Source organism: Triturus cristatus, chromosome 1_2 (assembly GCF_964204655.1).
Source record: "Triturus cristatus chromosome 1_2, aTriCri1.1, whole genome shotgun sequence".
NCBI classification, from domain to species: domain Eukaryota; kingdom Metazoa; phylum Chordata; class Amphibia; order Caudata; family Salamandridae; genus Triturus; species Triturus cristatus.
The window spans coordinates 101,975,246-101,999,406 of NC_140580.1; the positions used below are offsets into that span (position 1 = coordinate 101,975,246).

General features: G+C 50.1%; 1 protein-coding gene across 2 annotated transcripts in view; it reads left to right on the top strand.

Annotated features, from left to right (window-relative positions):
• Window positions 1-24,161, top strand: part of EIF3A (eukaryotic translation initiation factor 3 subunit A) — a 735,236-nt gene that overhangs the window by 242,581 nt on the left and 468,494 nt on the right. The gene's annotated exons all lie outside the window — the stretch shown is intronic.

Below are 24,161 nucleotides of genomic sequence, written 5' to 3' on the forward strand. Positions count from 1 at the left end.
TGTCACAGTTGGCTCACACTATTTCACTCCTGTAAGTCCCATAGTGGTACCGCTGGTACCTAGGGATGGGTACCAGAAAGGGTCAATAAGGGTTGCAGCATGTAGTATTCCACCCTAAGGTGACCCCATACAAATTGCATGTAGCCTGCTATTGCAAACACTGTCATGGTGCAAAGCATGATTGAAAACACGACATGGCACACTCGCTGTGTGCCATGCCAAAGTCTGTCACCCCTACAGAAGGCCTTGTAGTTCTAGGGCAGTGTGCATTAGATTACATGTGAGGGCACATCTACAGGAGTTGATATGCCTCTTGTAGGAAGCTAGCTCTGTATATACTGTACCAAAGTAAGGTATAGTGTGCAGAGTCCAGGGGATCCCCAGAGGTATAGCAGAGGCTAAATTAGATAATCTCAAACCGCTCTTTGCAGTAGTATGGGCGAGCAGTTAGGCTTATCAGGAGGGTGTGTTAAGTATTTATTGTATTCACTCAATCAAGGATTGATTACACACACACACACTCACACTCCAGACCAATTGGGTACGTATTAAAAAGGTATACTTATTGTTTTATTTCGAGAACCAAGCAGGACTTGGTGCAGTTAGGTAAAATGTACTTTCAAATGGTAAAACTTTACACAGAAATGCAATTGGGAATGGATTTGCAATAGTTACGGGTTTGTATTGGCTTGTAAAGCAGTTTAATTACATAGAAGTTACTTTTGCTTACTTTTGCTTACTTCTGTGTTACTTTTTGATTACATCTGCTACCTGGATGATAATCCTACCTATCACACCGTGGATCCTATAATACAAAGGAAAGTAAGACTTTTTTAGGTTTGCAATAGTTACTTTTCTTTCATACAAAAGTTCAGCTCGACAACATTTTTAGGTAAAAAAAATCGCAGCATTGGTTCCTATAGGAAAGTGTGTTAAGGGTTTACAAGTAAGTAAATGACTTGCAAGTGTGACTTTTGGGTGTTAGGACCAGGGTTCCCACTAGATCCAGTTAGGCACTCAACTTGCACCACCAGCTGCACTGGGGCGGCCGGGTGCAGAGTACAGGGCCTCAGTGTTAGCCAATGGGGCTAAGGGGGCCTTCGGTCAGGGGCTGCTTATGAGCAGGCCACTTGGGTGTTGGAGCAAAGCTCCTGGGATTAAGATCAGTGTTGCAGGGGCCAACAGCCAGCACAGGAGCTGCACCATCAGCCAGCACCGCTTCTCGAAGGCGGGGGGATGCAGAGTGCCAAGAAGGCTTCGGGAGCCCAGTGATTCTCAATGAAGATCTCTGGTTTGGAAAAGATGCTTCAGGCTCGGTCGGGGAGGCTACCTGATGGCGACCACCGGCTGGAGATGTGAGTAGCGTTCTTGGAGGATGCCTGGACACAGTCGATTAGGCCACCCAAGGCCGTGGGGTGTCTGTTGCAGGGGTGTCTTTTGGTATTGGTCCTTCTTACCAGCTCTGGTTGCGGGGGACCCTTCTGTTTGAGGCTGCAGGCCTCCGCTTGAAGCTTATAGGTCCGGATCGCTGGGGTGCCCACCTAGTGGGGTTGGGGCCACTCTGACTGTGGGCGTCGGTTGCAGAGTGGTACAGAATCGCAGAGCCGCCTGCATCCGGTTTCTGTGGTTGAAGTCTACCATTTACCAGTGGCTGACCTGTGGCCAGAGATGCCAATTGGGTTTAGGCTTCAATGCAGTTTTAGGGAAAGAACATAGCCCCTGGGTACCTGATTAGCAGGATCCCAGGGCACACTCAGTCAAAGCACATCAGCAATTCAGCTACAAGTGGGGGCAACCATGCAGAAAGAGGGCACCTTCTCGCACCTACCTTTTGGGTTCCACTGGACTCTGTGCACACTATACCTCACTTTGGTATAGTTTATACAGAGACAGCTTCCTACAACCTTTCGATAAACAGCATCTCTTTGGACCTGTAGTAGATACGTCCTTAGAAAAGATAAAAAAGGATACGGAAGTAGCCAAATCTATGGGAGCCCTACAGTCTCCTTCTAATCGTGTCTCCTTTCTTCGCTCCTTCTATCGTGGGGGGTCCAAAACCATTTCTTCACACTATTGCTGCACCCTCCAAGGGCAACAATCAATCCTCCCCACCCTCCAGAGGCTTCTTTAGAGGAGGGTACAGAGGTAACCATGGCAAGGGTAGGGGTAGAGGTTCTACAACACTTACCTCCCCCTCTCTCAGCAAACAGTGACTTGCCTACACTTCCCCCTGATCATTAAACACCTGTCGGGGAACATCTTTTACAATTTCTCCCCATCTGGCAATCCAGAACTGCAGACAAATGGGTGCTAGGAATTTTCCAACATGGTTATTGCCTGGAGCTTACCACCAATCCAGTGATGGACTCTCAGCGGAGTTTCATAAAAAATTTGCTCCGCAGCTGGTGGATAATCTCTTACAGGTATTTAATAAGGCTTTGACCTGGGGGGGTACTCCCTAATACCATGATGGAGGCATTAGTGTCTATAATCCCTAAGCCGTATAGAGATCCTCTTTCTCCTGCTTCTTACAGACCCATCTGTCTCCTGAACACAGATGAAAAGATACTGAGTGGCGTGTTGGCGGCGTGTCTCGTGCTGTATGTGGCCCGATTTGTCCACCCGGACCAGGCTGGCTTCGGTCCGGGGCGAAACGCCACATACAATTTGCGTAGACTTGCGCACGTATGGCATGCACCTCATCTGCGGGGGGAGAATTGGGCCTATGTCTCTTAGATATACAGCAGGCCTTTGATTCCGTCGAATGGAAGTACATGTGGGAAGTCCTTAGTAAGATGGGGTTGGGAGAATCATATATAGGTTGGATAAAATTATTATATACTGGGCCTATGGCTAGGGTACGCTTACATAATCAAGTGTCTCATAGGTTTGAGCCCCGAAGGGGTACCCGACAGGGCTGCTCCCTGTCGCCACTCCTGTTTGCCCTCGTGATGGAGCCTCTGGCGATTACCCTTCTAACTGGGATGCAGAATTGGGGAATTCAGTTGGGAGCTACTACTCATGTGGTGTTCATGTATACCGACGATACGTTGGTATACCTTCGACGTCCTGAGGAGTCGGATCCTGTGCTGTTAGAAGTGTTGACTGACTTTGGGGGGCTCTCGGGACTGCAACTTAACCCAGGGAAGTCTAAGCTTTTCCCCATGGGATGTTTAACCGAACGGGAGGAACGTGACCTACCCCCGGTGAATGAGCTGGGTCAGGGATGTAGGGCGTTATTTGGGGATTAGAATGGTTCATACAGAAGATTACTATTTGGAACACAATATGGGGAGATGTGTGAAGGGTATCCAAAAATCGATTGCGTTTTGGCGTGTTGCCGCTTTCCCTGATGGGTAAGGTTGCACTGACCAAAATGGTGGTTCTTCCACGCTGTCTTTGTGATGCAAAGCTCACTTTATCAAATACCACAGGCGTATTTTCTCCGCCTGGACCGATAGTTGGTGGAGCGGCTGTGGGGTGCTAAATCGGCTTCCATATATTATTCGACATGGGAAGTAGCAATTTAAACCGTGGTAAAAAGGGCACCTTATGCTCCAGACTCATCACTATGGGCGGTGGTATAATTTAAACGGACAGGTTATAATATGTCTGTTACTAAATGGACGGAGGGGGATGTCGTGTGATGGCGGACCTATACTCCAACCAACACTTACTTACCAGGGAGGAGGCAGAGTCCACGTTCGAGCTGGAGAGACGACAATACGGGAACATTTCAGCGGCAACCCGAGAGTTGTGGTTGACGTTCCCACAGGAACTGCCCATCTGGTCTACACTTCAGGCACTTGTGATCTTGACGGGAGGGCGTAAATTAATCTTGCATATTTATCGGGCACTTAGGGATGATATTCCTGCTTCCCCCCCCTTTTGACTCGGGCCAAGTGGGACGCGATTCTGGACATACCCATAACAGTATCTGAGTGGAGGAAGGTACATGCAGGGGTCAATCAAATTAGTTCTAACCCTAGGTTTAAACTTATACAGTAAAACATCGTGCACCAAACCTATCGGACTCCACAAGTTTTACACAAAATATATCTGGATCATCCGGCGCCCTGCCCTAGATGTGGTTTTCAGGACGCCTACTTCCTACATGTGCTTTGGGATTGTACTGGTCTGGTAGTTTTCTGGAGGTCAGTAGTGGATAGTTTACAAGTGATTACAGTGTGGCAGATACCCCACACTGTCCGGGAGAGACTACTGGGTCTCCTCCCTAGCCCTAAAGGGAAAAAGCCTACAAGGAAATTTTTGCAGCTGGTGCTAGCCAAATGGAGGGTTGATAATTAGATGGATGAGTCCGACAGCCCCACGGTGGCAAACTGGGCCAAAGATTTGCGGGAGTGGGTGGCGCCAGAGTTGATCCGGATGAAAAAGGTCAGGAGGGATGACAAATTGGAAGAGGATGTGATGACTTGGAATCTTATGGTAGCAGAGGTTCCCTGTCGGTGGGGGGGGGGATCCCCTCGCAAGGCTCTGAAATGGCACAGACGGGACACACTATTTCAGGGGAAGTACCAATGCATGGGAGTCACCTGGAGCCCGGAACTGTGGGAGAAACCTAGTGTTCGAGGCATGTGGGCTGCTGAATTCATATATCTGTGCATAGATCGCCGCCTAGTGTTGGGTTCGGATGATTGCACATTGTTGTCCTGGAAGAGTCTTCGAAGTATCACGAGATAGGTGACTCCTCCCCTGGACCACAGTGCGCATGGGCATCCTTTCCATCCTCAGATTGTTTTTTTCCGCCATTGGGTTCGGATGTGCTTATCTTAGCTCAAGTTAGGAAAATTCAGTTCAAGGCCAAAAGGCCTTTAGTTATCGTCGGTACTGTTCCCGTTCGGTATCAATTAGTTTCTTTAGTGCTTTAGCACCTTCTTCAAGCTTTTCGGATCCGCTTGGTCCGAACATCGAACTTCGATCGACGATGGAATCGAGGACTCCATTCAAAAGGTGTCCTTTATGCCACGCGAAATACCCACACATCGACGTCCACCCGGTATGCAACAAATGTCTCTCACCGGATCACGATGAGTTGAAATGTATGGCCTGTGCCCGATTCCGCTCGAAGAAGACTCTCCGGAATCGACGGGCAGCGAGATTGGAGGCGCAGCAATCGGCGCCTGCCCCGGCCAACATCTTTAGCACCGAAGACTAGGACGCCGAGAACGTGGAAGACGTAGACTCCAGCCCCGCTTCCGAACACGACTCACGATCAGAAGGCGACGATGTGATCTTTCAGAGAGAAGTCGTCGAAGAGGTAGGAGACTACGATGAGGCCTTTGGGGCCGAGGAAGATAGCTCCAGCGAGGAGCTAGGCCAACCCGTCGATACGGAGGCCGACTAAATAAGTCGTCATGAGGCTCAGGTCGAGTGGATCGCCTTCGGGCCTTACCCAAGATCAATCTCACGGTTCTTCGGCCCCGCCTTCGGGCCCGGCCTCGAACATTTCGCAAGAGCCATTATTATCGAAGGCAACTGGATTCCCTTCAGCGAAACCGAAACCATCCATCGCACCAGTTCCATCGAAACCGAAAGTGAAACTGGTTGTGATCGGCTCGAAGCCCTCCACTCCTTCGACGCCGGCAATATTCATCGGCTCCGACCGTGCAAAAAGGGATTTCGTTGCCGAGCTCACCGCAGCGGATACGGGTGCCGAGCCGAAGAAGAGGGCCCTCGGTCCCCACAAGGCGCCTCGGCCTCTGGCACCGAAGACATCGGCCCCAACCACCAAAGTCAAGGTGGCCACCCCGTCTGCGTCGACGTCTAAGACGGCGGCGCCTGCCAACTCATCGACTCCGACGAGCGTCGATGCCTCCCTTCGGATCGATGACCCCATGACTGCAAAGAAGTCGGGTGCCGCTTTGACGCCTACCTCCAAGGTGCCGACCGGTCCCAAAGAGCCATCTGCGTTCACCGTGCAACAGGTCTCGGCGTCGTTGCAACGCATCAGAGAACGGGCAGCCCTCCACTCTCCGTTGGGTCCCGACACGCACAAGGCTTCGAAAGCACCCTCGGCGCCGACCAACATCACGTTTGGGTTGCCGCCGTCCACGGCGCCGAAACTGTTCAAGATTCGGACAAGTGTCCGCCAGACACAGTCCCCATCCACAGGACAAACAGATTTCGAGCCTTCACAGCCACGATTTATCGACGCCAACACTGGTAGGTTGATGCTCCGCAAGCGGAAAATGACGCCAGAGAGGGGATTGGACTCCTACAGAATTCCTCTCAAACACAAATTGCCGGCAGGGTCAGAGCCAGTGCTTCATGAACACTTTCAACCCTTCCATCAGGATCCACCGTCCTTTTCTCCTACGCCTTCAGAGGCAGACGCAGTAGAGGACTATGTAGGGGATGATACCACCTACCCTGGGGATATCGATCCTGATGATCACCTGCACGACCCAGATCAGGCATGGGATGACCCCACAGACCAGGGTACCGCACCAGATACCCATGACACGCAGCTTTATAACATAAAGACATCTCCCACAGAGGACACTGCTGCCTTTAATGCCCTCATAGAACGGGCTGCTGCCAATCATGGAGTAGAACTCCACTCTGACACTTTCGAAGAAGACTTCTTGGTGGACACTTTCGCCTCTTCAGAAAGAACTGTCAAAACTCTGCCCATGTTAAAAGGAGTTCTCAAACCTGCAAAAGACATTTTTAAGGAAACAACCAGGGCACGGGTGTTAAACCCCAGGATTGAAAACAAATACAAGCCTGCACCCGGAGACCCTATGTACATTAGGGGTCAGTTACCTTTGGACCCCATGGTGGTTGCTAATGCTCGCAAAAGAGCCCACTCACAGGTGATGCTCCTCCCCCAGACAAGGAGTCCAAAGTGCTGGAGATATCAGGCAAACGGATTGCAGCGCAAGCAGCAAACATCTGGCACATTGCCAACACACAGGCACTCCTGGCCCGTTATGATAGGTCCCACTACGACACACTAGAGTCACTACTCCAACATTTGCCAGATGAATCTAAAGAGGCAGCGGAGCTCCTCATCAGAGAGGGACAACTCCTTACCAATGCATCCATCAAGTGCGCACTGGATGCAGCCGACACAGCGGCGAGGGCAATCAACACAAGCGTCCTGTTGAGAAGGCATGCATGGTTGAGAATCTCAGGCTTCAAGCCGGAGATTCAGAACAATATATTAAATCAACCGGTCAACCCAGACTATTTATTTGGCCCTGAAGTTGACACTACCCTCGAGAAAATTAAAAGACACTGACACTGCGAAATCAATGGGGGCTCTGCAGACGCAGCAGTTTCGTAGTGGCTCCTTTCGTCGCCCCGGGAATAGAGGAGCAGCTAGAGGTCAGGGGTCACAGCAGCAGTACACTAAAGGGGGCACACAGAGTACCTATGATCAAACCAACAGAGGTGGATATCGTGGCTCCAGCACCAAGGGCAGAGGACGTGGTTACGGCAACACCAGGTCCTCCCCCAAAAACAAACAGTGACGCCCTCTCCCTGCCCCCCGACCACATAACACCTGTCGGGGGGAGACTCCAACGGTTCCTCTCAGCGTGGAAAACCATCACCACAGACAGGTGGGTCAGGGACATTATCCAGCACGGTTACTGTCTCGAATTAACGTCCACCCCACCCAACATACCGCCAAAGCACCGTCCTATGTCCGTAGAGCACTTGGCATTATTGCAGCAGGAAGTGCTAAGTATGCTGTAAAAAGGTGCAATAGAGGTCGTGCCCGTCAACCAGCAGGGGACAGGGGTGTACTCTCTGTACTTCTTAATCCCAAAAAAGGACGGGTCGCTCAGACCTATACTAGACCTGAGACCCCTCAACCAATACATTCTCTCAGAGCATTTCCATATGCTCACCCTACAGCAAGTTCTCCCGCTACTCAGTCAGGGAGACTTCCTAGCCACACTGGACCTAAAAGATGCGTATTTCCACATACCCATACACCCATCACACAGGAAATATCTCAGGTTCACTATTCAGGGGCATCACTATCAGTTCAAAGTTCTCCCCTTCGGAGTAACAACGGCACCCAGGGTCTTTACCAAGTGCCTAGCAACAGTGGCTGCACATCTACGGAGACAACACATTCACGTCTTCCCTTACCTGGACGACTGGCTTGTTCAGGCAAAGTCAGCCCAGCAATGTGCCAGCCACACGTCCCTCACCATTCACCTTCTTCAGTCTGGGATTCTCACTAAATTACCCAAAATCACATCTCCAACCCGCACATGTACGACAGTACCTGGGCGCGACCATAAACACTCTGGCAACCACAGCTCAGCCAAATTTAGTGAGGATCAACAGCATGCAACTGCTGATCTCAAAGTTCAAACCTCAACACTCTCTTCCTGCGCGAGTGTTCATGCAGTTGATAGGCATGATGGCCTCCTGCATTTTCATAGTCCCGCACGCGAGACTACATATGCGCCCGCTTCAGGAGTGCTTGGCACGTCAATGGAATCAGGCTCAAGGACAATTAACAGACCTAGTGTTGGTGAGCGGTCGGGCATACAACTCTCTGCATTGGTGGAATCCACAAAACCTTTGCAAGGGCCGACCGTTCCAAGAGCCTGTTCCACAAGTAATACTGACAGCGGACGCCTCTCTCCAGGGTTGGGGAGCTCATGTACTCACTTACACAGTGCAGGAACTATGGACGACACAACAAAAGAAGATGCACATCAACGTTTTGGAACGGATGGCAATCTTCCTAGCCATGAAGGCGTTCAAAGTACACTTGTGCAATAAAGTCGTGTTGATCCGGACGGACAACATGACTGCCATGTACTACATACAGAAGCAGGGAGGAACACACTCTCCACAGTTATCTCATCTGGCTCAGAGCATGTGAAAGTGGGCCATTCAGAGGAACATATTCCTCATGGCGGAACACCTCCCCGGCAAGGACTACCAGATGGCGGATCTGCTCAGCAGACACAGCCACCAGATGCACGAGTGGGAGCTACACCCGTCAGTACTCCAACCGTACTTCCAACAGTGGGGTCATCCAGAGATAGACCTATTCGCCACAAACGAAAACGCAAAATGCCAAAGCTTTGCCGCCAGATTCCCACATCCACAGTCACAGGGCAATGCGATATGGATGAACTGGTCCGGCAGATTTGCGTACGCTTTTCCCCTAGCGCCATTGATACCGCTAGTGGCATGCAAACTGCGACAGCACTCACTAACACTCATCCTAGTTGCTCCCACATGGGCGCGCCAACCATGGTACACCACCTTTCTAGAACTTTCCGTGGTGCCGCATCAAAGGCTGCGGATCAAACCCGCGCTTTTGACGCAGAACCATGGCGAAATTCAGCACCCAGATCCGCAACAGCTGAACCTGGCAATCTGGCTCCTGAGGTCTTAGAGTTTGGCTACCTGAACCTGCCTCCGGAATGTATGAATATCATCAAGGAGGCCAGGAGACCCACAACCAGAGCTTGCTATGCGGCTAAATGGAAGAGGTTTGTCATTTACTGCAACAACAATGACATTAACCCGCTTGATGCATCCATTCAAAACATCACCTGTTACCTCTTACACCTCTACCGCTGCAATCTGGCATACAACTCAATACGTATCCATTTAACCGCGATAGCAGCCTATCTCCAAAACAGGCAGCACCTCTCTTTATTCAGAATGCCTGCCATCAAAGCCTTCTTAGAGGGACTCAAAAGAGTAATTCCCCCAAGACACCCACCGGCACCGGTGTGGAACCTCAATTTGGTCCTCACCAGATTAATGGGTCCACCCTTTGAACCTCTCCATTCATGTGAGATTCAATTCCTCACCTGGAAAGTAGCTTTCCTAGTAGCAATCACTTCGTTAAGAAGAGTTAGTGAACTCCAGGCACTAACCATTCAAGAGCCATTCATTCAGGTCCACGCAAACAGGGTTGTGCTACGTACCAACCCCAAATTCATGCCCAAAGTGATATCGCAGTTCCACATGAATCAAACTATTGAACTGCCTGTTTTCTTTCAAAATCCACAGAATGTCGCTGAGAGAATGCTCCATACACTAGATGGCCCTCATGTACTATATAGACAGAACTAAGGACTTTAGGAAAACAAAACAACTTTTCGTTGCCTTTTCTCCACAACACAAAGGCAACGCCATTTCCAAAGCAGGGATAGCCAGATGGATCGTTAAATGTATTCAGATTTGCTATCAAAAAGCTAAACGCACATTAACGATTCCCCCACGAGCCCACTCAACACGAAAGTTAGGGGCGTCCATGGCTTTCCTAGGAAACATTCCTTTACAGGAAATATGTAGAGCAGCCACATGGTCCACTATACATACATTTACCAAACACTACTGTGTAGATGTACACTCAAAACAGCAGGCAGCTGTAGGACAGGCTGTTCTCAAAACTCTTTTTCAGACTGCTGCAGCTGGCACGGGTAGCCGCCGCTAATGGAGGTACTGCTATATATTCTATGCACAGATATGAATTCAGCAGCCCACATGCCTCGAACTGAATATGCTACTTACCAGTATGCATCTGTTCTTGGCATGTAGGGCTGCTGACATTCATATCGCCCACCCTCCTCCCCGGCGCCTGTAGCGGCTGCAGCACTCAGAATTACTGTATAGCATGGTCATCACTTACTGTATCTACTCCATCACTGACACAATGGCGAAAAACAATCTGAGGATGGAGAGGATGCCCATGCGCACTGTGGTCCAGGGGAGGAGTCACCTATCTCGTGATACTTCGAAGACTCTTCCAGGACAACAATGTGCAATCATCCGGACCCAACACTAGGCGGCGATCTATGCACAGATATGAATGTCAGCAGCCCTACATGCCAAGAACAGATGCATACTGGTAAGTAGCATATTCAATCTGTGAGCCATGGTCCGACCTGGGGGAATCTGATATAGTAGGGAAATGTTCAGCGACCAGGGAGGGGAGGGCTGGGAGGGTAGTTTAAGTGTTCTGGTTTGTTTTTTGTTAGAATATCATTGATCTGTCCAGATCCAGTAATGTACCTCTTCATATGTGATATGGATGAAAATATGTTGTTCTTGAATGGAATTTGTAAATATCTGTCATGGCTCCTGTGAAGTATAGCTGTTGCCAGGTGGGGGCGTGGCCGGCTGCGCAGCAGAATGGCCGCTTTCTGAGCGCGCTCCGCCGGCCGGGAGAAAATCCTTCATAAATCCTACACTTAGGGGGGATCTTGGTCCGCCGGAACCTGCTGTATCCTGTGCTGGCGGTGTCGAGGCCTCAGCGTTGCTTTCCCGGTGCTCCGCCGACGTGCCAGTGCTGAGATAATTGCCGAGCTGTGACCGGGCTGCGGCCCGGCGTCGCTGAGCGGGCGGAGCAAAATGCAAGCCCGTGGTCGCGACGCGGCGAGGGCCTGGTGCCGGAGTGCTGGGCTCCCGTTGCCTCTCAATGTCAGCGTGGGAGGAGAAGTTTCCTTGGCGGTTTGCCTGACTGTGCTGCGGACTGGAGGACTGGCTGGCGGCGTCCATCCGAGGCTTTGGGACATGCGGACCCGCGAGGTGAGATTGGTGACGCCTGCGGCCGCTGCGCTGCTCGGAGCCGTTCCGGCCTTGCTGGAGGCGTCGCTGCAGCGGGTCGCTCCTGTGCGGTGGGGGCAGCGGGGGGCCAAAGCAGATCGGAAGCTGCTGATGTGCCCCCGTGCTGTTGTAGGGTACGAAGTTAATCATTGGGAGTACCCTTGGGCCGCTTTTGCAAGCTGACGCACTGGCCCTGTGAAACTGTATGACGGTGTGGATGGCCCCTGCTGTTGCCGGTGCATGTACCGCTCCAGAGGAAGCGTTTGGAGGTGCTTACTAGCCTGTTGTGTGGTGACATTCTGCTGATTTCCAGGCATGGGCTTGATAGGGGCACCAGGATAAAAAAAGGTTGTGGACGTTGCTGGCTGCGTTGAGGAGGTACTAGCAGCCGTTGCTGGCTTCGCCAATGCCACATATGAAGAGCTGGTAGACCGGGAGGGCATCGCGTAACCCTGGGAGCGACGCTCCCCTGCAGGGGTTGTGAGACTTCGCTGTGGAGGCCTGACTGTGCTACCCTTGGCTGCTTGATCCTGTAGGCGGCCTTGCTGGCTTAGCGGTGCGTAGTGGGAGTTGCTGTGATTACAGACACTGTTTGAGCGTCTTGGGTACACCAGCGCGCTACTGTGACACAGGGGACGGGCATTTGCCTGTTTCGCCGCCAAGGTGCTTCTGGTTTAGACCTCCTGACTAAGCCTGCGGCACAGATACAACCATGGGCAAACACGAAGCCAAACAACCGAAATTGAACTTCGACAACAAGCGCGCCTCCCGCCATACCGATTTGGGACATGAATCGCGGGCTGTGGAGTCCCAAGACCAGCAAGCGGAAGACCAGGGGGGAGACCGGAGATCCCTCATGTTAGAGATGAGGTCCAGCCTGTGCACCATAGATTCCAAGCTGGACACCCTAACCGCACAATTGGATTCCGTCCAGTCGCAGGTGTCGACGCACAAGACTCGCCTGGATGCTCTGGAAGGCAGACACACGGAATATCACAAATTCCAAGTTGAGACAAAGGAACAGCTACTCCACATGGATAAACTGCTGAGGGTCATCAGAGCTAAAAACGAGGATTTAGAGGCGAGGTCGCGACGCAGCAACCTTCGCATCACGGGGATTCCGGAGACGACGGCCATCTTTAAAATGGAGACCTACGTAACGGAGCTGCTGCACGATCTGTTCGATCCTCACCTTTTCCCAGTCTTTGTGGTGGAACGAGCCCAGAGGTTGCTGGGCCAGAGGCTTCCTGTGGGTGCCCCGCCCAGACTCATCATCGCGAAGCTCCTAAATTATCAGGATAGGGACCTCGTCCTCAGGAAGGCAAGGGAGAAAGGCAATATCACACACAAAGGAAATACCATCTTCTTTTACCCAGATTTCACCCCGGCGGTGCAAGCGGCGCGACGTGAGTTTCTTCAAGCAAAGCAGATTCTCTTGCAGGCACAAATCCCGTACTCACTGCTGTACCCAGCGAAGCTAAAGGTGTCGGTTGATGTGCAGTCCCACTTTTTCACGGATGCGAAATCTGCGCTAAAGTTTGCTAAACACGCCTGTGGGAAACGGAAGAAGGGGCATCGAGGTCGATGGGAGGGCGGAAGCCAACTTAAGTGACAATGACTAGCATGGATATACCTTGATCCGCACTCTGGCCTATAGGCCTGTGTAGATGGGAGCCTTGCGCACTGCCGAGAGAGGTACTGCCAATTGTTTTACAGATCTGATCAGCACCATTTTAGATTATGCAGTGCATAGAAGGTTTTGTGCGGATAGTCTCACCCGCAGTATTCCCTGCCACCTTGCATAGAGCAAGGAAGTACGCCAGTATTGCCGTGCCCTCATGGGAAGGATCCCGATTGTCATGTTGTGGGTTGTATGTTTTGGTTATTTTAGGGGGGGGGGGTTTGCTACAACCTGTTTGGGGGGTTGGAGTGGGTGGGGGGGAAGGGGGTAGGGTCCATGTTATTGTTTAATGCCAGTATTGGAGGTATACTATGGGCAAAACTATATTGCAGATGGTCGAATTATCGCACAGTGGGTATAGGCAGAACAATTGGAATAGAGAACCTAGCCAATGTCTGTTAGCACTCTAAATTGCCTTTCTTGGAATGTCCGTGGGCTTAATGATGGTAGGAAAGCAAGACTGGTCCATGCTTTTTAACACGCCACAATGTAGATCTATGCATATTGCAAGAAACTCACCTGAATGTGACACCTTCACAGAGACTCCGCCATAATCGATGGGGACATGTATATTCCAACTATGCACGGGGGTGGCTGTGCTGGTTAAGAAGGGGTTGGATTGGAGGGAGAGGTATACACAGGGCGACCCTGAGGGCTGGTATGTCCTGGTGCAGGGACTCCTATGTGGCATTCTTGTGACTATTGTGGCTATATATGGTCCCAATGTTGATTCTCCAGATTTTTTCCACACCATTTGGTCCAAGATTAGGGCTGCTGGCTGTTCGACTGTGTTATGGGGTGGAGACTTTAATGCTGTCCTAGATGATACGCTGGATAGGAGGGGAACTGCCCGCACCTTACACCCGGCGGGTAGTGCCGCCCTGGGGGCGATAGTGGCCGATGGAGATCTTATTGACATATGGCGCGACAGACACCCCCGGCTGAGGGAGGGCACTTGCATTTCTGATCACCACAATTCATGGTCCCGGCTGGATTACTGGTTGGTATCCCGGGATGTCGCACTTGGTCTGTAGATGTTGCGCACATGCCCAGATCACTTTCAGATCACTCTCCGTGTGTGTTGCGATTGGCACTTCCCGGCGCGCCACAGAGGGGCTTTGCCTGGTGTCTTCCACCTCACTCTCTCTTAGACGAAGCCTTTAAAGAAGAAATTAGGTCCGACATCATCGAATACTTTGATCTGAATACGGGCTCGGTGGACACCGAGGCCTCACTTTGGGAGGCTTTTAAAGTAGTAATTAGAGGTAAATGTATAGCTCGACAGGCGGGTGTTTGAAAGGCAATCAGAGGGACACTTGCCTCGATGGAGACCAGCATCAAGGCGCTAGAAGAAGAATTCTATGCAACAGGGGACCCGATACTTACTGGCTTGCTTAAAGCTAAATTGTTAGACTACTCTGAGGAGGCGCAGCGGGAGGTCAAGTGCCTGGGAAAGTACGCAGAGGCCAGGAGGTATGGGGGAGGTGACAGACCGGGGCGCACGCTGGCTGGTATGACAAGGGCACCCAGAGCCGCAACGTTTATTCACAAGATACACACTGCGACTGTTGAGGTGCTTAGAGGCAGGGGGGAGATTTTGACCGCCTTTTCTGCCTTCTACACTAATCTCTACAAGGCCACACTAGAAGGCTGCCCTGAGGATACGCAGTCATTTTTAGATTCAATCGCACTAGCCTGGTTCAATGATAACCATAGGAAATACATGGATCTCCCGTACACTGCTGCAGATGTTGCACAGGTTATAAAAAGCTTGCCCCTTGACAAGGCCCCCGGCCGTCTGATCACAGCTTTTTACAAAGCTTACGTTGACGAATTGGCGCCAAGGCTGCTGGAGGTGTATGGGGAAGCCCTGGAAACGGGAGTGCTACCCAATACCATGAGGGAAGCTATAATAATTACGCTACTAAAGCCAGGAAAACCACACTCCCAGTTGGATTCGTACAGGCCACTTTCACTGATAAATGTAGATGTCAAAATATACGCGAAATTGATTGCTAATCGATTGCAGCCACAGCTTCCCATGATTGCACTTCTTGACCAGTCGAGGTTCATTCCGGGGCGTTCGTCGCCCAACCTACGAACAATTTTTTCAGTATTAAATTACTTGCATCCCGACGTCCATGCTGCAGGGGTGTTCCTTGACGCTACAAAAGCCTTTGACACCCTGGAGTGGCCTTTTCTGTTCACAATCCTAGGTCGTATGGGGTTCAGCCCGCTTTTTATCAACAGTGTACGGCTACTCTATAATTCCCCCAGCGCTCGGATCAGGGTCAACGGGATGCTATCCGATCCACTCCCAATATCACGTGGTACAAGACAGGGGTGCCCTCTCTCTCCACTATTGTTCGCAATAGCAATGGAGCCACTCGCTGCGCGCATACGCCAGCATCACACGGCACATGGAATAGGATTTAGTTCCAGATGCCTCTTGATATCGCTATATGCGGATGATGTAACTCTCTACCTTATGAACCCGAAAGAAAATCTGGACCCTGTTTTGAGGGAATTTATCCGATTCGGGGGACTGGCTGGGATAACCATAAACTGGTCAAAGTCGGTGATCTTCCCCTTAACAGAGGGCATGCCTAGATCAGATTCCGAGTACCCGTTGAAGTGGGAGGTAGAAGCAGTAAAATATTTGGGAATATGGATTAGTCTGGACATGCAGGAAATTTGGAATCTAAATTACGGGAGAGCTATGACGTGGTTGGAGGAGAAGGTCAAAATATGGACGAAGCTTCCCCTGTCCCTGACTGGAAGGCTGGCCTTAGCTAAAATGATCATACTACCCAAGTTTCTGTACTTGTTCACGAATGTTCCGATTCCTTTAACATCGCACTTCTTCAACACTCTCGGGTCACATCTTGTCACACTGGTGTGGGCGGGTGGACAGGCGAAGGTATCCTGGGATTTGCTAACACTCCCACTGCGTCAGGGAGGAATGGGTGCGCCAGGTATGTGTTTATGTGCTCAGCGCTCAGGCCCAGTACCTGCACTTCTGGGTACACCCAATACCATTCCAACTGCATGTGGCGGTAGAGCGCGACGCAGTTGCGCCCAGTCCGCTGAAAGTGGCAATTTGTAAACCTGCTGGCCGCCCTAGGGTTGGCATAGATACCGCAGGCACTCTAAGATGGGCTTGGGAGGAGCTGCGTAAAAGAGCGGAGGTCCCGTTGCTGTATGCCCCATCGTTATCACTATCGCGGAATCCATTGCTACCATTTGTCATTGATGGAATTGATAGGTCCCTTGTGCAAAAATTGAATCTTCAAACTTTTGCTGACTTGTTCCCTGATAATTCTTTCAGACCCCCCCCCCCCCCCCCCCCGCAGACGGAGACCGGGATGTGTCTTTTTCTGAGCGATTCCTGTATCCTAAACTCTGGGCGTCATGTAGAGCCCTTAGTAGGGACTTTCCAGCTGCTCGCCGGTCCTGTCCGCCCTGGAAAACGTAGTCTGCTCTCCATCCCCCTGCAGGCTGGTAACGCGGATCTATAAGAACATGCAAGATTCAGCCCCTGTGGTCTGCCCCAAAACCCTGCAGTACTGGAATGATGAGCTGGCCACCCCGCTGACCGAGGACCAGTGGAGGTTCTGCTGCGGGCAGCTCACTGAGTTGTCACCAAATTACAGGTTAAGATTAATTAATTTAAAGTTTCTGCACAGATTTTATAGGACCCCTATAGGGCTTCATAAGATGGGGCTACGTGCGGACAGTGGATGCTGGAGATGCGGTTTCTCCCCTGCCACGTTTTTGCACATGTCATGGGAATGCCCAAAATTAACAGATTACTGGACAAAGACATTTACCTCAGTTAATCAAATAATTGGAAGATCTGATTTGCCATCTCCCACAGAGGGGCTATTGGGATTTGTTAAAGACACCCTGCCGAAAACGCGTAAATTACATGCTCTGCTATTATTGTTTGCTAAAAGACAGGTGGCGGTGTACTGGGGTGGGAGACGGCTGCCATCGATTGAGGGCAGCTTGCCGCGGTAACATTTGGGCACACTCCGCTATCTACTTTTTGGGAGCTCATGCCGCCCACCTCCAGGCCCCGTGACATCTGGGAGCCCTTTCTGCAATGGGCACAAAATCAGATGGACGCGGCTGTGTAAATGTGCGGGAGCTCTCGCTTTGCGGTGTCATTGGGGGATGGGGGTGTTGGGGGTCGGGCGGGATCCCTTGGTTCCTCACACACCTTAACAAATGATACGCATGAATGTACAGGTGTAAATGACCAGATGGTATAACTGCTGTAATCCAGTCGGAATGTCTTGATGTAGAACTGCAGAAGAGGGAATACACACCATTGTTGGCCCTCGTAGCGTAAAAACAAAGATGCAGGGTTCATAAAAGGGTTATGCAGAGGGTACCCAGTTAATTGTGCGATTTGATGATGCATTCTTTTTTCTCCATGTTTTGTCCCACGATAGAACATATGGCTGTGGTACAATACACTGTCCAACTGGCTTTTTTTTGTTGTTGTAATGTGGTTTGTTAATTAAACTGCCAATAAAAAATAAAAAAAAAGTATAACTGATGCCATACTTTGGTTGTGATTCTGGAGGTCACAAAATACAATAAAAAGTATTTGGAAAAAAAATAAAAATGATAAACACTTGCATCTAGTTCAGCAAGAGGTCCTCTGTCTCCTGTCCAAAGGAGCCATAGAATCTGTGCCGTTACAACCATCAAGGAACAGTTTGTACTCCCTGTACTTTCTCATACCCAAAAAGGACAGCTCCCTCAGACCTATTCTAGACCTCAGAACTAAACCTCTACATACTGTCAGATCATTTTCACATGGTAACACTTCAAGTGCTCTCACTTTTACAACAGGTCGATTTTATGTCTACTCTAGACTTAAGACGCATATTTCCACATTCCAATTCAACCTGCTCACCGCAAATACCTCATTCATGATAGCGGGTCATCATTATCAATTCAAACTACTTCAGTTTGGAGTCACCACCTCTCCCAGAGTATTTACCATATGTCTGGCAGTAGTCGCAGTACATCTAAGAATTCAACACATTCATGTCTTCCCATACCTGGACGACTGGCTCATCAAAGCCAGCAATTACCAAATGTGTCCATCACACTCAAACTACTATTCACTTACTTTACCGACTAGGGTTTACAGTAAATGCATTAAAGTCTCATCTACAGCCTTCCAACACACAAATTTATCTAGGAGCCACGATAGACACTCAAAGCTCTAGCATTTCCCAATGCAAACAGGATTCACTATTCAACCCATTCTCTCTCAATTTCAGCCCAGCCTGTCACTACCAGATAAGGTATTCATGCAACTGCTAGGAATGATCGAGTCTTGCATTTTCATCGGTCCCCCCGCAAGACTTGACATGCGTCCCCTTCACGAAGGCTTAGCGAGTCAGTTGAACCAATCGCCGTGTCAGTTAACAAATCTAGTGTTGGTAGATGGCTGCACCCATCGCTGTCTGCAGTGGTGGAACCCACAAAATGTATCCAAAGGGCAGCCCTTTCTTGACCCTGTTCTACAGACCGTGCTAACAGCAGACGCTTAGCTCACTGGTTGGGGCTCTCACCTGCAAACTCACACAGTCCAGGGTTGTGGGAAAGTGGCTCTGTATTTTTATAAATTTGATTTTGACTTTACAGAACGGTGAGCCAGATATCGTAGAGAGAAATATGGACATATAAGTACATGGCATAGTTACACATGTTTACAACAGTGTAGGATAATATACATTAACAGTGTCGGAAATCCAGGAGTGACCCTGTATGACATCACATAGTGGTCCAGAATCGTTAAAATTAGTCTCTAACGGCAAGTCAATACGAATAATTCTCAGCATTCTCGCCTACACCAGGAGTCTAGCCAAACATATGATTCGTCAAATCTATCAGGATTCAATACAGTTATAACATCCTAACAAAAACTGTTGCCCAACCTCCCCTCCCCGCATGCTCTGCCATGAATATCTAACAGTAGTATTTGCATATCGTCCAGATCTGTAGTTGTGTGTAACTCTGTTCCAAAGTCTGTCGTAGGTGAACTGCACAGTCCTGCTAACTTACCCAGTATAGCCCACAGATAATGTGAAGAGCCCATGTGTCCTGTAACCGTGAATCAAGCCCCCATTTGATAGACATAATATGCCTTAGTAGGGCAAAATATCTATCGCAGCGTATTCCTCTAGCATTGCATACCAGCTTCACGAAATCTGTGTTTTTCTTAGGCCTCTATATTCCCCTCTCTTTAGTTCAGCCCCCTCCGCCTTACCCCATCTCAACATTTCTGTGTGCCATTCCTGTAGGGACGGGGCCCTAGTGGCCTTCCATCGTGTGGTTATGGCTCTCTTGGCTAGAACGAGCTCAAGATTAGCAAATCGTGAGGCAGGGTTACCCTTCTTTTCACGGGGCTCTAGACTCAGTATGCAGTATTCCAAGGTATCATTCTGGCGCACTGAGGCTACATCTGTCAATATTTTGCATACCGTCGCCCAGTAGTATCCCAGTCTAGGGCAAGCCCATACCATGTATACCAGCCCCGCATTGGATGTGTGGCAGCGCGGGCAGTCTTCATTCACCCCCGGACACATAGCGCTCAGTTTGTGTGGGGTTAAGTACGCCCTGTGTAACGACATCAATTGAAAACATTTAAATTTAGGATTACGAGAGACCTTCTTGGGGTACCCCAATATAGTGTCCCATTCCTTGACTGTAAATGCACGGCCTACGTCCCCATCCCACTTGTCGCATAGCGGCTGTAATGAGATCGCTCTCTCAGTTCGAATCCCGTTAGTTAGCCATTTTGTCAGTCGAGCCCCATTTCCCATTAGGTATTACATGGTAAGAAATTTATTCGTGGATGGTTTAGTATCTTCGTGTGACATTGTGATGCGTATATATCTGGATTTATGTGCGTGTAAGAGGAACAACGTATCAGGGGCACCATGTACGCGTACAAACGTTTCACGTGTCATTAGTACACCCTCCGAAAAGTACTCTCCTATTGTGGTGATGCCCGCCCCAGTCCAAGCCTGCAGAGCAAGGTTAGAGGTTAGTCCCGAACGTGTGGGGATACCCAGCAGTGGAATGGTGGGGGCATACGGTGTCGTCCGCCCAGTGTACCTCACTACACTCAGCCAATAAGTAATAGCTAATTTCAGTAAGTGAGGTGTCGACGTCGATAGGAGGGTCTGTGGTAGTAAGAGCCTGTGGATGATCCCCCTTGTCCCTGTCCTGTAATGACATATCCAACTCTTGCAAATTGTGTCCTGCAAGCCAATATGCTAGCCACTGCAACTGGCTGGCATAGCAAAACGCATGCAAATCCGGCACTCCCATCCCACCCTGTTTCGCGGTGAGTTGCAATTTTGCTAGGCTAATACTTCTACGCCCTGTGTTCAATACTTTAAAGATCTACGTGGGGACAAGTAACGGTATGTTGGTGAAAAAATAAAGGAGCCGCGTCAGCAGTACCATTTTCGTGATGGCTACTCTGCCCGCCACCGATGGGGCCAGTGAGACACAGAACTGAATTTGAGAGCGGCGATCGCACGCACCAGGTTGCCATCCAGGAGGTCCGTGGCATTGCGATAAATTTGTATTTCGAGATATTTAAAGGTATCCGGTGCTATGTGGAAGGTCCAGGTACCGAACTTAAAGTGTCCGCTCCTCCCAGCACTATCAAATAAATAAGCGTTCCACTTGGCAGCATTAACCTCTTCGGTGCCCGTGACGAGCTGGACTCGTCATGGGCCGCGGTGGCGCTGTGCCCATGACGAGTCCAGCTCGTCACAAACCCCGCCCGCTAATGTAACGGCCGGCACAGGGTGGGGAAAGGGGCGGGCACCGAAGGGGTTAATAGCCATGCCAGAAAAACCCCTAAATGACTCGAAAATGAAGGGCATTGGGTGAGGATCTTCGTTCGTCTTTGATATAAAAAATGAGATTTGCGTATGCGGAGACAGTGTGGGATGTACGGCCACGCGTTATTCCCTTACAGGTTGCGGAAGTACGGAGTTTCTGTAGAAGCGGCTCCAACGCCAGGATAAACGAAAGTGGCTCTGTATATACTGTTCCCACATAGGTACAGTGTGTACAGAGTTCACAGTCCCCAGAGGTTTGGCAGAGGCTAAAGTTAGATATAACCTTACTCTCTAAAGTGGTAGCTTGGTCGAGCAGTAAGGCAGTATCGGAGGACAGTGTAAAACATTTGTTGTACACACTCAGTCAGCAAATGGTCTCACACTCAAGAACTGAACTCTAGGCGAATGGTTTGTATATAAAAATATATGGTTGTTTTATTTTAGAACCAACAATAGGTATCAAAATATACTTTCTCAGAATGAGATCCTTTAGTTAAATACTTTGCCCAAGGCAATTGACTTGGAATGCAATAGTTACAATTTGTTGCAATAGGCAACACCATTTCAAACACAATAATACATTGAGCTCAATGGGAATTTTAAGTTATATGCAATTGATTACTTTCAGGATTACTTTTCTAATTCCAGGACTGGATCCTAGATTTAGTCCTGGGACAGTTCTTGGAAACAAATGAGTAAATACGTGTTCGAGGCATATGAGCTGCAGATCTACACAGTTTTGCATAGATCGCCATCTGGTGTTGGGCCCGGATGTTTGCAGTTTGTTTTTCCTCTTGGAAAGTCTTTGGAAGTCACGAGGTCGGTGACTCCTCCTTTGGATGGTATTGCGCATGGGCTTCGGCTCCATCCTCAGATTGTTTTTTTTCCGCCATCGGGCTCGGATGTAATCTTCGCGCTCCGGTTCCGAACAGCTTCCAGTTCGACAGTCGACGCGCAATCCTCACCCAATTTGCGGTATTGTTTCGATCACGATCTCTTCAATCAACGCGCTTTCTCATCGGCACAGACCTTCGGTTCCAGTTGTCGACGGCAGCCTTCGGGCCTACCCAAGCTCCGGTCCCGGCTCATGGAAAGAACTCCATTTAAAAAAAGCCCTTGATGTGGGTCCATATCTCCCCACACCGATCTTCATGAGGTATGCAACCTCTGCCTCTCCCCTGAACACGAGGCTCGAGACTGTCCGGCCTGTAAGTCTTTCCGATCTAAAAAGACTATTCGGGACCGAAGAGCCAGAAGGAACATGGCACACTCCTCGACGTCCATTCCAGTCGACCTCTTCGGAGACTACATCGACGGTCCGGAACATCATCGCACCGAAGAGGACATCGTCAGCGCTTCCGAGGCCGACGAATCAGATGTGGAAGACATCACTCCGGCGCAGAGGGTCGGGAGTACCAATCTACCCCCCCCCTACCCCCCACACCAGCGCCGACACCCAAAAAGGCTTCGGTCACGCCTCCGCCTCCAGGCCTAAGCAAGACCAGAGACACTGCTTCATACACCCCACCTTCGGGCCCGGTGAAGAAGCCAAGTAAGCCTTCTGGTGGCTCTGGCTTGAGCCAGCTTACCAGCGGTGCTGAGAAACACACTTCGGCACCGAAAAAGAAACCGGCCTCCACCTCGACACCGAGCTCCGCACCAAAGCCCTCGGGGTAGAAGCCCAGCTCTTCGGTACAGACGCCATCTTCGGTACTGACCAAACCACACAAGGCCACCAGCACCGACACTTCCAAGCCGAAGCCCATCTCGGTGCCGACCAAGAGACCGGAGGGTCCCAAGCCGGGTTCTAAGCAACAAACCGGCACAGAAAAACCTAAAGACATCGGCCCCGACGCCTTCGGCGCCGACGGACCAAATAACCTCACCAGAACTATTTACACTGGATCCCTTGCAAAAAACTCTCACCAAGGATCCAAAAACTGGACATTTGACACTCTCTACCAAAAAGAGACATTTGGAGAAGCCTGCTCCGCCTCCACCTCCAAAGAGGAAAGATTCTGCTACCTCTCCGTTCAGAATACCTTCACCTCCCCCTGCACCTCCTCCTCCTTCCTCACCTCATCGTTCTCCGACCCCATCTCCAGACGATGATCAGGGGGACCCATATCATGATATAGGGGATGTGCCACAGGACCCCACCCCTACAGGATCCCCAGACACATGGGACGATTACAATATTCCAGATATCCCCAATGTCCCACAAGACGATCTTTACCCTTCTAGGCCATCTCCACCAGAAGATTCGTTAGGGGTCAACCATCTTCTGCAAAGGGCGGCACATTATCACGGGGTGGACTTGCATACCGACCCCGTGGAGGAAGATTTCCTCCTAGACACATTTGATACCTCACATAGGTCCACCTCCATACTGCCCATGCTCAAATGAGTGGTAAAGCATGCGGCAGAAGTTTTTAAGGACCCAGTTAGAGCCAGGGTCATTAACCCACGTATTGAAAAAAAATACAAACCTGCTCCCTCAGATCCCTCCTACATCAGAGGACCAGCGCCACTAGATTCTTTAGTAGTATCTACGGCACGTAAAAGGGCAAATTCACAAGCGTCAGGTGATGCACCACCACCTGACAAAGAATCAAAACTACTAGATGCATCAGGCAAACGCACACCATCCCAGGCAGCCATCATATGGCGTATAGCAAACTCAGGCGCTACTGGCCAGATATGACAGGGCTCATTATGACGAGTTAGAAAGCATAATGCACCATCTCCCTGAAAAATATAAAGCTAGGGCCAACTAGTTAATTCAAGAGGGTAAAACAATCACGAATACCTCCATACGTTGTCCTAGATGCAGCAGACACAGCCTCCAGGGCCATCAACACCAGCGTCCTTCTCAGTCGCCATGCTTGGCTAAGGGTATCTGGTTTTAAACCAGAAGTACAAGCCTCCATCCTTGACCATCCCTTTGACCAGGAACATCTATTTGGGCCAAAGGTGGATCAGGCCTTAGAAAAAATGAAAAAAGACACGGATACCGCAAAATCCATGGGGGCCTTACA